The sequence below is a fragment of the Cervus canadensis genome, chromosome 3, assembly GCF_019320065.1.
Source record: "Cervus canadensis isolate Bull #8, Minnesota chromosome 3, ASM1932006v1, whole genome shotgun sequence".
Classification (NCBI taxonomy): Eukaryota; Metazoa; Chordata; class Mammalia; order Artiodactyla; family Cervidae; genus Cervus; species Cervus canadensis.
In genome coordinates, this window is record NC_057388.1 from 108,103,750 (window position 1) to 108,116,961 (window position 13,212).

Genomic DNA, 13,212 nt, shown 5'->3' on the forward strand with positions numbered 1-13,212 from the left:
TGGATGGATGTGTTCCAGACAGGAGACTGCCTTAAAAAGGCTCAGGTGCCTTGACCCAGAATTTCCACATCCAGAAATTTATCCCAAGTAAATAATATTGTGTAGGGTAAAACTATGCACCAGTACAATCATGGTAGCACTTTTTAGATAATAAAAACTCAAAAGGAAATCCATGAAAATTATATTTAAAAATAAGTTTAATAGTAATGGCAGATGTTTATTTTGCACTACGTGCCAGGTACTATGTGTGTTTAAATATGTGTGTATGTATATGTACATATATTTGTATATATATTCACACACATACACGCATGCATGTATTTGTAAGTGGGCCATTGACCAGCACAAGTTTGAACTGCATGGGTCCACTTATGTGAATTTTTTCCACCAAATACATACGGCAACACTTCGTTGCCTGAACTTGATTAATACAAAAGTAGTATCTACTCTTTTAGGAGATGCCTTTCCCTCTTGTTTTCCATCTCTTAAAACACAGAAGCATTTTCTAAGCTGAGAAAGGGGTCAGGCGATGTGAGGCGGATGTGGTCCCCCTTGGGTTTTGCAGGCTTGGTTTAACCACGTGATGTCTGAGCCGAGCTGGGCAGGCTAAGAGTGGATGGAGCAGGAAGGCAGAACAGGCTGCGGGAGGCAGGACCCAGAGGGGACACAGAGTGACCCCAGGATCCACACCCTGGCTTTGCATGAGTCAGTTCTACCTTTCCTTCTTTCTAAAATGAACCTGAAAATGTTTTCCCTTTACCTGCTGGAGAACTTCTGGAAAGTCATGTGAAGATGTGTGCTTGGTGAGTGGACTCATATTCCTGGAGCAAAGGAGCTCAGTAGATTAAGGAAGCCTTTGGTGAAGACTGCTACATAGAAGGAAGATGTATTTGCAATATGATGCATAATGTGAAGTTAAATTGGCTACTGGTACATTGAGTTTTCTAAGAAACAGGTGCAATAAATCTTATATTGATGCTGACTAAAGGGAAAATCAGAGTGTCTGCTGTGAAGTGTGTGGAGCACATGGAAGTCCTGGGAGAAGATTCCGGCTGAATGTCACACGCTTAGACTAAGTGTTCTCCACTTCTGAAAAAGGAACCCAGAAGCTCACCAGTCATTCTTTATGTTTACATTTTGAAAAGGTAAGTCCACAGTGTCATTTCCATAAGGTCTTAAAGGCAGATAAACATTTTCTTTTATCAAACACGCTTTCCAGTTCTCGTGTGGTTGTGGGCCAGTCTTTTCTTCAACTGGTTCAGTTGCACAACTCTGAGAGCTGGCTGCTACCCCTGAACCGGTGGGGAGGAAGGAGAGTGGACTGTTGACACACACAGACACACACAGATACTGACAAACTCACACACACACACACACACACACATACACAGACATATGCTTAGATACAAACTCACACAGACACACACATAGATGAACACACAGACACACAGACACACACCGACACTGACAAACTCACACACACACACACATACACACACACAGACATATGCTTAGATACAAACTCACACAGACACACACATAGATGAACACACAGACACACACAGACACTGACAAACTCACACACACACACACACATATGCTTAGATACAAACTCACACAGACACACATAGATTAATACACACAGACACACAGACACACACAGACACTGACAAACTCACACACATACACACAGACATATGCTTAGATACAAACTCATACAGACACACACATAGATGAACACACACACAGATAGATACCTATATAGATATATATAGACACAAACTCAGACACACACAGACTCACACACACAGACACAAACTCAGACACACAGATATATACAGACACACAGACACAAACTCATATACATGCCAACTCACACACACACACATAGACATATGCATAGATACAAACTCATACAGACACACACAGATGAACACACACACAGACACACACACACAGATACCTATATAGATATATATAGACACAAACTCAGACACACACAGACTCACACACACAGACACAAACTCAGACACACAGACACACAGACACAAACTCATATACACACCAACTCACACACACACACATAGACATATGCATAGATACAAACTCATACAGACACACACATAGATGAACACACACACAGACACACAGATACATACAGACACACAGACACAAACTCATATACACGCCGACTCACACACACACACACATAGACATATGCATAGATACAAACTCATACAGACACACACATAGATGAACACACACACAGACACACAGATATATACAGACACACAGACACAAACTCAGACACACACAGACTCACACACACAGACACAAACTCAGACACACAGACACATAGATATATATAGACTCACACACATACACAGACAAACACACAGACACTCACAGACACCACACTTAGATATACACACACTCACACACACACACATAGACACACACAGGCTCACACATTTTAGCTTGATATTGATCACTAGTTGTTCTACTAGACAGCTCCATGAGGGTCATGGATCAGCCTTAGACCTCTAGACCACTGGTTTCCAAAGTGTAGGTTTCAGACCAGCACCATCAGCATCACTTGGGATCTTGTTATAAAAGTGATTTCTCAGGTCCCACCCCAGATCTGTAGGTCAGTCGGGGGACTGTCTTCCCCTGCTGCTTTTTCAGAAGTTGGTTCTGTTGAGCTCAGGGCAGTCAGAGAAAGCGCAAGATAGATGTCAGTGTCAATTTATAAAACACCTGGTGTGGCTTCTTTAGGCCCTGAGAACAAATCTGTTCTTTAGAAAAAGAAGGAACTGTGCAAACATAACGCCTCCATGTGTATTAAAAAGCAGAGACATTATTTTACCAACAAAGGTCCATCTAGTCAAAGCTATGGTTTTTCCAGTAGTCATGTTTGGGTGTGAGAATTGGACCATAAAGAAGGCTGAACACTGAAGAATTGATGCTTTTGAACTATGGTGTTGGAGAAGACTCTTGAGAGTCCCTTGGACTGCAAGGAGATCCAACCAGTCAATTCTAAAGGAAATCAAACCTGAATATTCATTGGAAGGACTGAGGCTGAAACTGACGCTCCAGTACTTTGGCCACCTGAAGGGAAGAGCAGACTTATTAGGAAAGACCCTGATGCTGAGAAAGATTGAAGGCAGGAGGAGAAGGGGATGACAGAGGATGAGATGGTTGAATGGCATCACCGACTCGATGGACATGAATTTGAACAAGCTCTGGGAGATGGTGAAGGCCAGGGAAGCCTGGCGTGCTGCGGTCCATGGGGTTGCAAAGAGTCAGATATGGCTGAGCGACTGAACAACAGCAAATGCCTCTGTGCGGTGCTTATCTTTGTCACGACCATGCACTGACAGCTCCAGCCAGCATTGCCTTTGCTGGTCTTGGTACAAACCAGCTCTTCCCATCCTAGCCCTTCATCTCTGAGCTACACCCAAACCCCGAGTCTTTATCTGGAATTATACACACCATTACTTTTCTCTACTCACTCCAAGCAGATGACAGACTGCATAGCAGACGCCACCTCAGGCCTGTGGTTGTTACAGTTCCTGCTCCAACTGGAACTTCTCCTCACATTTAAATTTCCAACTTAAGATCCTTTGAGATTCCTCCGAGGGTTCTCTTTTTCAAATGGCATCTAACTCTTCTTTTCCACTGCTTTTTATTTGGTCTTCCTCCTATGATTTTTTTAGAGAATCATTTTATGCATGTCATGTCTTGACTGCCATCTGATGGAAAAAAGTTTCACGGAGAAGACCCATATTAAATGTGTCTTGGCATCATTTTGTATCATTTCAATGTCCGGCCAAGTGTCTACTGATAACCACTGATGGTGTTTACTGTGATGCCCCGTGTGTGCAGTTAGCATTTCCTCACCATGATTTTTCCAGGTTGTACTTAGTGTATTTGCTTGTGGTCACTCTCCCCTCTCCACATTTTCTTGGCACAGCTTCTCTGGAGGCCACGGTCAGGCGGCTCATGGGAGGCATTTTGCACTGGTGCTTCATGGTTGGTTTTCTTTTTTTGAACTTGGATTTAAAAATTGAGAAATTTCCTGTGAACGTAACATTTATGGCTTTGAGATGAAAGAAGATATGGAGTCTTTCCTTCTGTACTGTGTCCAGCAGGGCCATGAGTACCTGTCAGTCATCACAGGTGCACCAGTGACTGTCTTAGGCTGGAGACAGTACTCTTTAAGGAATGTCTGGCATCTGCTGTTGGCCGTGCACCGTACTTGCTGTTTCTGAGCAACCTGGCACAAAATACCTAACTTCTGTCTCTGATTCCCTTCTGTGAACTGAGGATATTAGTGGTACCCAGCTCATAGGTCATGAAGATCTGATGTGTACATATATGTAAAGTGCTTCAAACAAGCCTGACACATAGTGAGTGCTCAAGAAGTGTTTGTTTGATGTTATTGTCCTTGTTCTTAGGGCCAGTGGTGACAGCAGAAATAGGCTGTTGGTGACAGCAGAAATGGCATTGACCAGTGTTTCTCTTCTAACAAAAGATGCGTCAAGAAAGTCATGTTCTTTGTTCCATCTTTCAATAAAAATGAGACACAGCACATTTAAAAAAAAAAAAAAGTGAAGGATTTTCCTGTACGTTTAATGCAAGGTATGGTATTCCGTGTAAAGAGGGCTAGAAGACAGTTTCACCAACTACCCGCTTTGTTACATTTAGGCTAGAAAAGGAGGTCAGTTTCTTATTTCCTTGAGCCAAATCCTAGTACTCCATTTGTGTGGTTTGGGGTTTTTTTTTTAAAGGACTGGGGAGTGCCCGTGGGTGTTGAACCACCCTGGAAAGGGTGCTTGAACTGTGATTCAGTCGAAGGAACCGCTGAGCTGGAGCCAGCCCTGGGTTTATTCTTTTTTTATTATAATTTCTTTTTTTTCATTTGGGTATAATTTTAGGTTTTCAGAAAATTTGCAGACATGGTATGGAGAGTTGTATACTTTCCCCCAGTGTCCATGTTGGTAACAGCTTACTTTTCTATGCACATTAAGTCAAAAATGAAGAAAGTGAGATTGGTGAGTAACTATTAACCCAACTCCAGACTGTCCTTGGACTTCACCAGCTTTTCCACTGGTGCCCTCTTTCTATTCCAGGTTCCAATCCTGAACCACACTGCATTTGGTTGTGATGTCTCCCTGGTGTCCTCTGATCCATGGCCACTTCCACTTCTTTCTTGTTTTTCCTGACCTTGACTCATTTATTTATATCAATATGGTTACAGGCTGAATTTTGCCTCCCAGATTTATAGGTTGGGGTCCTAACCCTGGACCTTAGCATATGACTATATTTGGAGACAGGCTCTTTAAAGAGGTGATTAAGTTAAAATAATGTCATATGGGTTAGTCACTCAGTCATGTCCAACTCTTTGTTGACCCCATGGTCTATAGCCCACCAGGCTCCTCTGTCCATGGGATTCTCCAGGCAGGAATACTGGAGTGGGTTGCTATTTGCTTCTCCAGGGGATCTTGCCAGCCGAGGGATCAAACCCAGGTCTCCTGCATTGCAGGCAGATTCTTTGCAGTCTGAGCCACCAGGAAAGCTGCTGGAAGTCACATGTGGGGCGCTTAATCCAACCTAACAGGTGTCTTTATCAGAAGAGATTGGGACACAGATATGCATAGAGGGATAGCCATGTGACGACAGCCATCTATGAGCCAAGGAGAGAAGCCTCAGAAGGAACCACCCCACCGACACTTTGATCTTTGACTTCTAGCCTCCAAAACTTTGAGGAAGTAAATTTCTTGTATTCAGGTCGCTCAGTTTGTGGTGTTTGTCATGGCCACCTTAGAGAACTAGCACCATATAGACTCATATTTTATCCTTTTCGTTAAAATCTAGTTCAGTGTTGTTTATGTTGATGCTCAGATTGTCCATGCTTTGCCTCTGGGAGCTTTTTCATGTTCGTCCCTGTGTTCCTTGGGTGTGTCCCATACTTTTGATATTTGAGCACTCATTTCTATTCAGGTGCTTTGAGATAATCTAGGCTCATCGAGTATTTTCCTTGCTCTGTCCCTACAATCAGCTGTTTCCCAGAAGAATACAGCTTCCTTTTATTTTAAAATGACATCTAGAAACCAAGGTCTGTGGTACCACGTTTAAGTTCTTGACCTGTGGCACCAGCTGGTTCTCTAACAACCTTGACTTATGCCTGACAAACCATTTCTCCAGGCTGGAAGCTTGTCACTCTCCAAGGTACTGATCATGAAAGGCTCTTCTTGTGTTGGGGAAGAGAGGAAAAACATGTAAGAATATCACATTTCAGCATAGCCACCCTCATCCTCTGTTCATGTTTGTGATGCTAACAAGGGCAGGAAGCTATATCACTCAGGTGAAATAAATTCAGAATCTTAGAATTTAATGAGTAGGACCTGTCTCTCTGCAAATCCATCCCTTGATAAGGATGAGAGAGCCTCCTTAAAGAGAAAATATAATAAAGCACTGTCCGAAATGTTATGTGTGAAGAAAGATCACACAGTTTCAGATTTGCCTAACTCCACGTCTTAGTGATGACAGCTCAGGAGGAGATGTGCTTAAGCTGTGGCTTGAAGGGTTGAGTTGAGATGTGTGCATTTCCTGACAGATAAGACCAGTGGATTCCGGAGAAGGCAATAATGAGGTTTACAGAATCTTCCTCTAACTCTGCTAATACACAGGTGCAGGATGCTTAAATGTCTACTTGGATTACAGTGTTTCAGATTCAGTATTTCATTGGATATAAAGGCTTTCTCTCCATCACTGAAGCATACAAGATCTTAAATTCTTTTTGTTCTGTGCACATTTGTTTGATGGTACTTATCTTTGGTTAATCAATATTGCAATATATTAATACCATGTCTTCCTAGTATGTTGATCTCTGGAGAGAGAGTTTTAAGAGGCAGTTTTGGCTTTAATTAAACAACCAAATATTACTTTTCACTTAAGGGTCTTTAATCAACAGATTTAACAGCAGAATGGATTCTGCATTATCTCTGCTCTGGATTTTTTATTTTTACTGCTAATAAGCATTAAAGTCCCTTAGTGTGAGATATTTTGTTTCTTTCCCTAAAAAAAATTAATTTTTGTGTTTTTCCTTAGAGCCTGATTCATTTGCTAGCCTAGAAAGTATTTAAAAACATTGTTCAAACAGTGAAAACCCACTGTCACAGTTCTTTTTATTAAGAAATAAGTGCACATTTGATTTCCTTTGAAAATATGAGCTTTTATAGTTAGCTCTTAGGAATTAAGAAAGATGTATCTACAAGAATTGCCTGAAGTACTTTTGACCTGAGAATGTCTCCTACCTCAACCCCGGGGAAAATTCCTATTAAGTCAGACACTTCTAGGAATGGATAGATCCTTGAACGGTCCTCTACCTTTTGTGAAGCTGCTTCTAGATAACCTTTATAAAGAGAACACTCGATGTTCAGCAGAAATGTCATGAAGAGGACATGTAATAACATCCCTAAAGTCCCTGTCTTTGAAGGCAGTCACCCTGGGGGCTAGGGCTTCAGTGTGCGTTTGAGGGGACACAGTTCAGTCCCCCATCATGGATTTTCAGTCACCTCGGTACATCTTTATCTCTCGGTTCCCAGCAGCTCCAGAGAAAGAGGCACGGCAGTTTCCACATCAGACTTCTGAAGCTCTGCATGACCTGACTTCTCCACTTGCAGCTTTCCCTGACGCTCTCCTGGTTTCTGCCCTGCCCAGGGTGCTTCTCCGGGCCAATGAAGCGTCCCGCACGCTCATGGGGCAGCCCACTGGGTGGTCCTGATGTGCTCTCGGCCCTGAAACCGTATATAACTTGGTCCAGGGTCTCACAAATCCTCAGGACAAACACCTTCCCACTCTGAGTTTCTGGTCGCTGCTTTAGAACATTCCAACTGGAGTCTGAGAAACATCGCTATCACCTGAGAGTCTATTTGAAATTCAGACTCTCTGACCCCACCCAGACTCCTGAATATTAATATTCCTCATTAATATTAATATAAATATTCCCTGTGAATATTAATATCCCTTATGAAAATTTGAGCTTGAGAAACGCTGCTCTAGATTGGCCCTTGGTATAAATATAAAACAGCTACCCACCCATCATCCAGCCACCTGAGCTATCTATATATTCCCCTTCAGCCTCTTCTCCTTTGTTTAAGTAAACCAGTTGCACCATCTTCTCCTGGGGGAGCACATTTCCCTAAACAGTGTATCTAATGTTTCTGTACCTACTCATTTTTATTCAGGTATTCAGAGATCATAGATCTGTTTCTATGGAGCCTGTTGCATATTGCAGGAATCTTTTTGATAGTAAGGAAATATGTGGTGAATCACAAGGTTGAAATTCAAAGACAGTAAGGTAGCTAATAGTCAGTGGTTTATGGCAGTTTTTGTTCACCATCTCCACCTTTTATTCATCATCCATTTTGATTTTCTACAGAAAAAATAAAGGATATTATTTTAATCCATTCACCTGAAGCCACATTTCAAGTAGTTTTAGTTCTGGGCATTTATTTTGTATTAAATACACACAGGGTTTTATAAATAAGGGCTTCAGAAAGTAATCCCTCTCTGTTTAGTATTTTTTCATTGTTTATCATTGGACTTGAGCAGTATGAATAAGGTTATGTGAGTCAAATGCTTTCCTTGCAACTGCTTGAAAAATTCAATAACCAATTATTTAAAATAATTGAAAATTAAGTGAAAATCAAAATGAGTATAAAGCAAGTTTTCTTTTTCCCCACCAATAATGCATGCTAGTGAGCCAAATAAAAATAACCTGCTTTTTCATGAAAAGTAATGATCTAAAAATCACAAAATGTTCAGCAGATGTGTTCTTTCTGCATTACTGTAGTATAGAATTTCTTAAAAAGATACCAGTGAGAACAATGAAGCATGCAATTTGTAAAGTGCCTAGGTTTTTAAGCCACCGTGTCCATCATTTTCACAGAGAGCAAAATGATTCTGAGACATGAGCTCTTTAGACTCCGTGGTGGTTCAGCATCTCATGACTGGACCAAGAGCCATTTTAAAACTTTGCTATTTGATTTGCCGTCATTAATACTGGCTTTTTATTGACTTATTATGAAGTCAATAATTCGGGCTCATGTGTACTTCACTCAGGAATGTTACTATTCAGACTAAAAGAATTCAGCTACACCTGAAAAAAACAGAAGGAAGAACTCTTCTATCAGAAAGAAAGGATTTTCAACCTTTTTTGAGTTTCCTTTCTCAGGAAAGGAAAGCCTTTCCTTGGCTGGTTATGTGGTATAATTTGGTTGAAAACAAGAAGGAAACTTTTTCTTTGATTAAAAATAAAACAGCAACTTTTCTTTATAAGATATGTAGTTTGAATCAATCAAAGCCTTCCTCTACCTAATCATCTTTATAAACCCTTTGAAAGTGAAAGTGTTAGATGCTCAGCTGTGTCTGACTCTTGGCGACCCCATGGACTGTAGCCTGCCAGGCTGTTCTGTCCATGGATTTCTCCAGGCAAGGATACTGAAGTGGGCAGCCGTTCCCTTCTCCAGGGGATCTTTCCAACCCGGGGATCGAACCCTCATCACCTCTCACCTGAGCTCTTCCAGCCAGCACGAAAGCTATCTCTGCCTTACTCCTTCACTCCTCACCCTCTGCCTGGGGGCTGTTACCAGCACACTGATGGGATAGTATCAGTCCTCCTTTTTAGACTCCTGATTTCAGGAGTTCCCATGACCAAAAGCCTTGTTCATGAGGTCTGTTTGGTCACCAATTATAGCCACCATCACAGCCATTCCAGAACACGTGCTCTGTTGTGAAGAGGGCACGCCTTTGCCAGTAACAGTGACAGTCTCCCTCGCTGGGATGCCATGGCAGAGTCTGCAGAAATCTGCTTGCCTCCCAACTCCCTGCCCAAATTCCCACTGTCTGCACAAAGGCATTCCAGCCCCACCGCCAGTGGAGATCCGGGTCAGAACAGGCAGCCCCAGCTCGCCTGCTGTAACATCTAGCATTTGGAGGGTCTTTCACTGCTGTTGCTGCTATTTGCTGAGTTCTTTTTACTGGATTGTAAATTTGGGTTGACAAAGACTATGTTATACTCATCTTCTTGTTTCCTAAGTCAGCTAACATTGGAGCCTGTTTACAACAGGTGGTTAATGAATGTTTAACCCATTTATGAATTCAATGAATGGGTCTCTTGTATTTTTTTAGAGAGTAGGTTTTGTGAAAGGAACATGGAAAGGATTAAAGAACACTGCATGACGCAATAATAAATGGTACCAAGAGGGAAAGCTGGGAGAGATGGTGTCGAGCATGCCTGAAACACAGCTTTATCTCGAAGCTGTCAATAGCATTTAAGAAACGACCGTGACTTCATAAGGAAACCATACCTGTCCCTGCTGCTTGCTTCTCATGCGTTACCACCTGGTTGTATCACTTCTACCTCCCTCTCTTGGGAAATTTTATATTAGAGGTTATTTTTTCTGTGATTTTTAATTGCCTTTATAACTGAGAGACAGCTCCCATAGGAACATGAGCTTGAGAATCAGTAAGGCACACAGCGCTCTATCAATATATTAACAAGCAAGCACCGGAAAAGTGAGCATCTTATGTTTGAAGCCAGGTATGTCCCAGCACCTCTCACCAGGAAGGTACACCATGGCAGAGCCTGTGAATCAGCTCCTTGAGGTCAGCATGTCTGCTGTGTTTTACGCATCTTGTTGTAAGTTAATGAAAATTACATCAGTGGTTGCAGGCAACAGCAAACATTTATCAGTCTTTAGCATGGTTGTAACAGTGACTCTGGAATGTAGGAGACACGGGAAATGCGGGTTTGGTCCCTGGGTCGGGAAGATCCCCTGCAGAAGGAAATGGCAATGCACTCCAGTATTCTTGCCTGGAGAATTCCATGGACAGAGGAGCCTGAGGGGCTATATAGTCCATGGGATTGTAGAGTCAGACATGACTGAGCCATTAAGCAACAGTGACTGCTGGAATGTAATGTGAGAATGAAAGTTTCAAAAAATTAAAAAATAATCTTCAGAAAAGCTTATGACTTCCAGCCAGAGACTTTTGTCCTGATAGTATTAAAAAAAAAAGAAAAACGGAGATGCAGTGCCTTGTCACTGTCTCCTTGAAGGGATGTTGGGCTTATGTAGATCAATAAACTGGAAGGTTAACCTTTGCAAAATGCCTGCTCACCATTCGTGTGAGAATGACTATGTGCTGGTATTAAATGAAGGGTTGAGATTTATATTTCAGACAGTAGATGTCCTTTATTTACACATAGTTACCCTTCTAGGACTTACATTCACGCTTGATTCACTTTTTAAAAAATATATAGCTTCCAGCTTCATTCTGATGTGTTTGCATTTTTCACACATCTCTTGGCAGCTCAATAGCCAGGTGGCCTGGGGTAAAACCAAGGCCTAGCTGAGAATGTTCTTGCCACTCCCAGACTTGCACATAGGGTGGAGCAGGTACTGCTGGTGGGCTCCCCACCCACCTCCCCACACCCCTGATGCTGCTCTGGGCTCATATTCCTTTCCTTTTCTTCTCTTGGACGTGGTTAGAACCAGAGCAGAAAGGCAACCACAGTCTGTAAAAAATGCACCCGTTTTGTTCCAGTATAGATAGAGCCTCAGAATTCTGAAACAGTTTGTATAAAAATTCATGACATCTGAAACTAGACCAACCAGTATTGGAAGAATGACTCTCCCAGTTACTAGTATGTAATGTCAGGCACTTTACCTGACGTCTCTCACCCTCAGTTTCCACGTCTGTAAGTGGACATTTTTGTTATTTCTCAGTCATGTTTGACTCTTTGTGACCCCATGGATTTTAGCCCGCCAGGCTCCTCTGTCCTTTGATTTTCCCAGGCATGAATACTGGAGTGGGGTTGTCATTTGCTACTCCAGGGGATCTTCCCAACCCAGAGATCCCACCGGGATCCCCTGCATTGCAGGCAAATTCTTTACTGCCGAGCCACCTGGGAAGCTGGACATAACAAGGTCTGAGTTTCAGAAGGACTGGAAGAATTGCAGACTCAGCCTGGGAACCAGTTTTCTGCAGAAACGGAACCTTGCACAGCTCATGCAGCTGATGACGCTCTGGGCTGTGTGTCTCTCTCAGCTTCACACATCACTTCCTTTCCTTGAATATCAGTTTCTACCTTGGTAAAAAGAGGGAATTGAACTGAATTATCTACTCATCAAGTTGTCTAAAGACTTTGTTCTGTATGTGCTGTAAACCAGCGCTTTCAAATGGTGCCCAAAGCTTTGGGCCAATCCATTTGGTTCAATCAAACAAACCGTTAGAGAGGAAATGAAACCAACCATTTAATTATGGTGCTGGTGTGTGTCTTGTCAATTACAGTGGCCCCAGTGCCCAGGGTGTATAGTAGGCACTCAGGAAACATTTATTTAATGATTTGAAGTAACTAGTTGTGTGAGTAACAGCTCCAGGAAATAGAGGGTGTGATCAGATGGAGCGTTTGAAGAGATAAAGGAAGTGACAAGTTAGACAGCAGCAGGCAGGACTCGGAGAAAGCAGTGGAAGACGGGGAGACATTCTGGGGCTGGAACAGCAGGAGGACACAGTCACCCTTTGGCCCAGGGAGTAGCTGCTGGACCCCGGCAAGTTTCTGGGCCCACAAGAAGGCCGCCCACCGGGCACGAACTGTGCCCATAAATACCCCGACCTCTCCTCCTGACTTTCCAATCTCCCAATAGAGCTTCCCACTGGGCAGACCCAGCTAAAACCCAGAGCACGAGGAAACCAGGTCCGGGCTGGCCCCTGAGATCAGGCTTCTGGGGCGAAGAGCAGGGAGAGAAAGGAGCAAAGTGGACTGTAGGGTGTGACCCTTACAGTGCCCAGGTCACTGTGCGACTGGGGTCAGCCTAGTGACGTGACCTTGAGCTGTCAGAAACTCTATTAGAGTTTGCTCACACGTCTGTAGTGGCTTTCGTGGTGGCTCAGATGGTGAAGAATCTGCCTGTAGGGCAGGAGACCCAGGTTCAACCCCTGGATCCCTGGTCGGGAAGATGCCCTGGAGAAGGAAACGGCTACCCAACTCCAGTATTCTTGCCTGGAAAATCCCAAGGACTTAGAGACCGAGGTTGAGGGCAGGTGGAGAAGAGGGTCCTGCCTACTGACTGGTTGAGGGGAGGTCTCCGTCACCTGTCGTTCTGTATTGGTACAGCACATAGGTATCTCTGAATGCCTGAA

At 43.0% G+C, this 13,212-nt stretch overlaps 1 protein-coding gene across 7 annotated transcripts in view; it reads left to right on the forward strand.

Annotated features, from left to right (window-relative positions):
• Window positions 1-13,212, forward strand: part of DPP6 (dipeptidyl peptidase like 6) — a 1,059,086-nt gene that overhangs the window by 635,395 nt on the left and 410,479 nt on the right. The gene's annotated exons all lie outside the window — the stretch shown is intronic.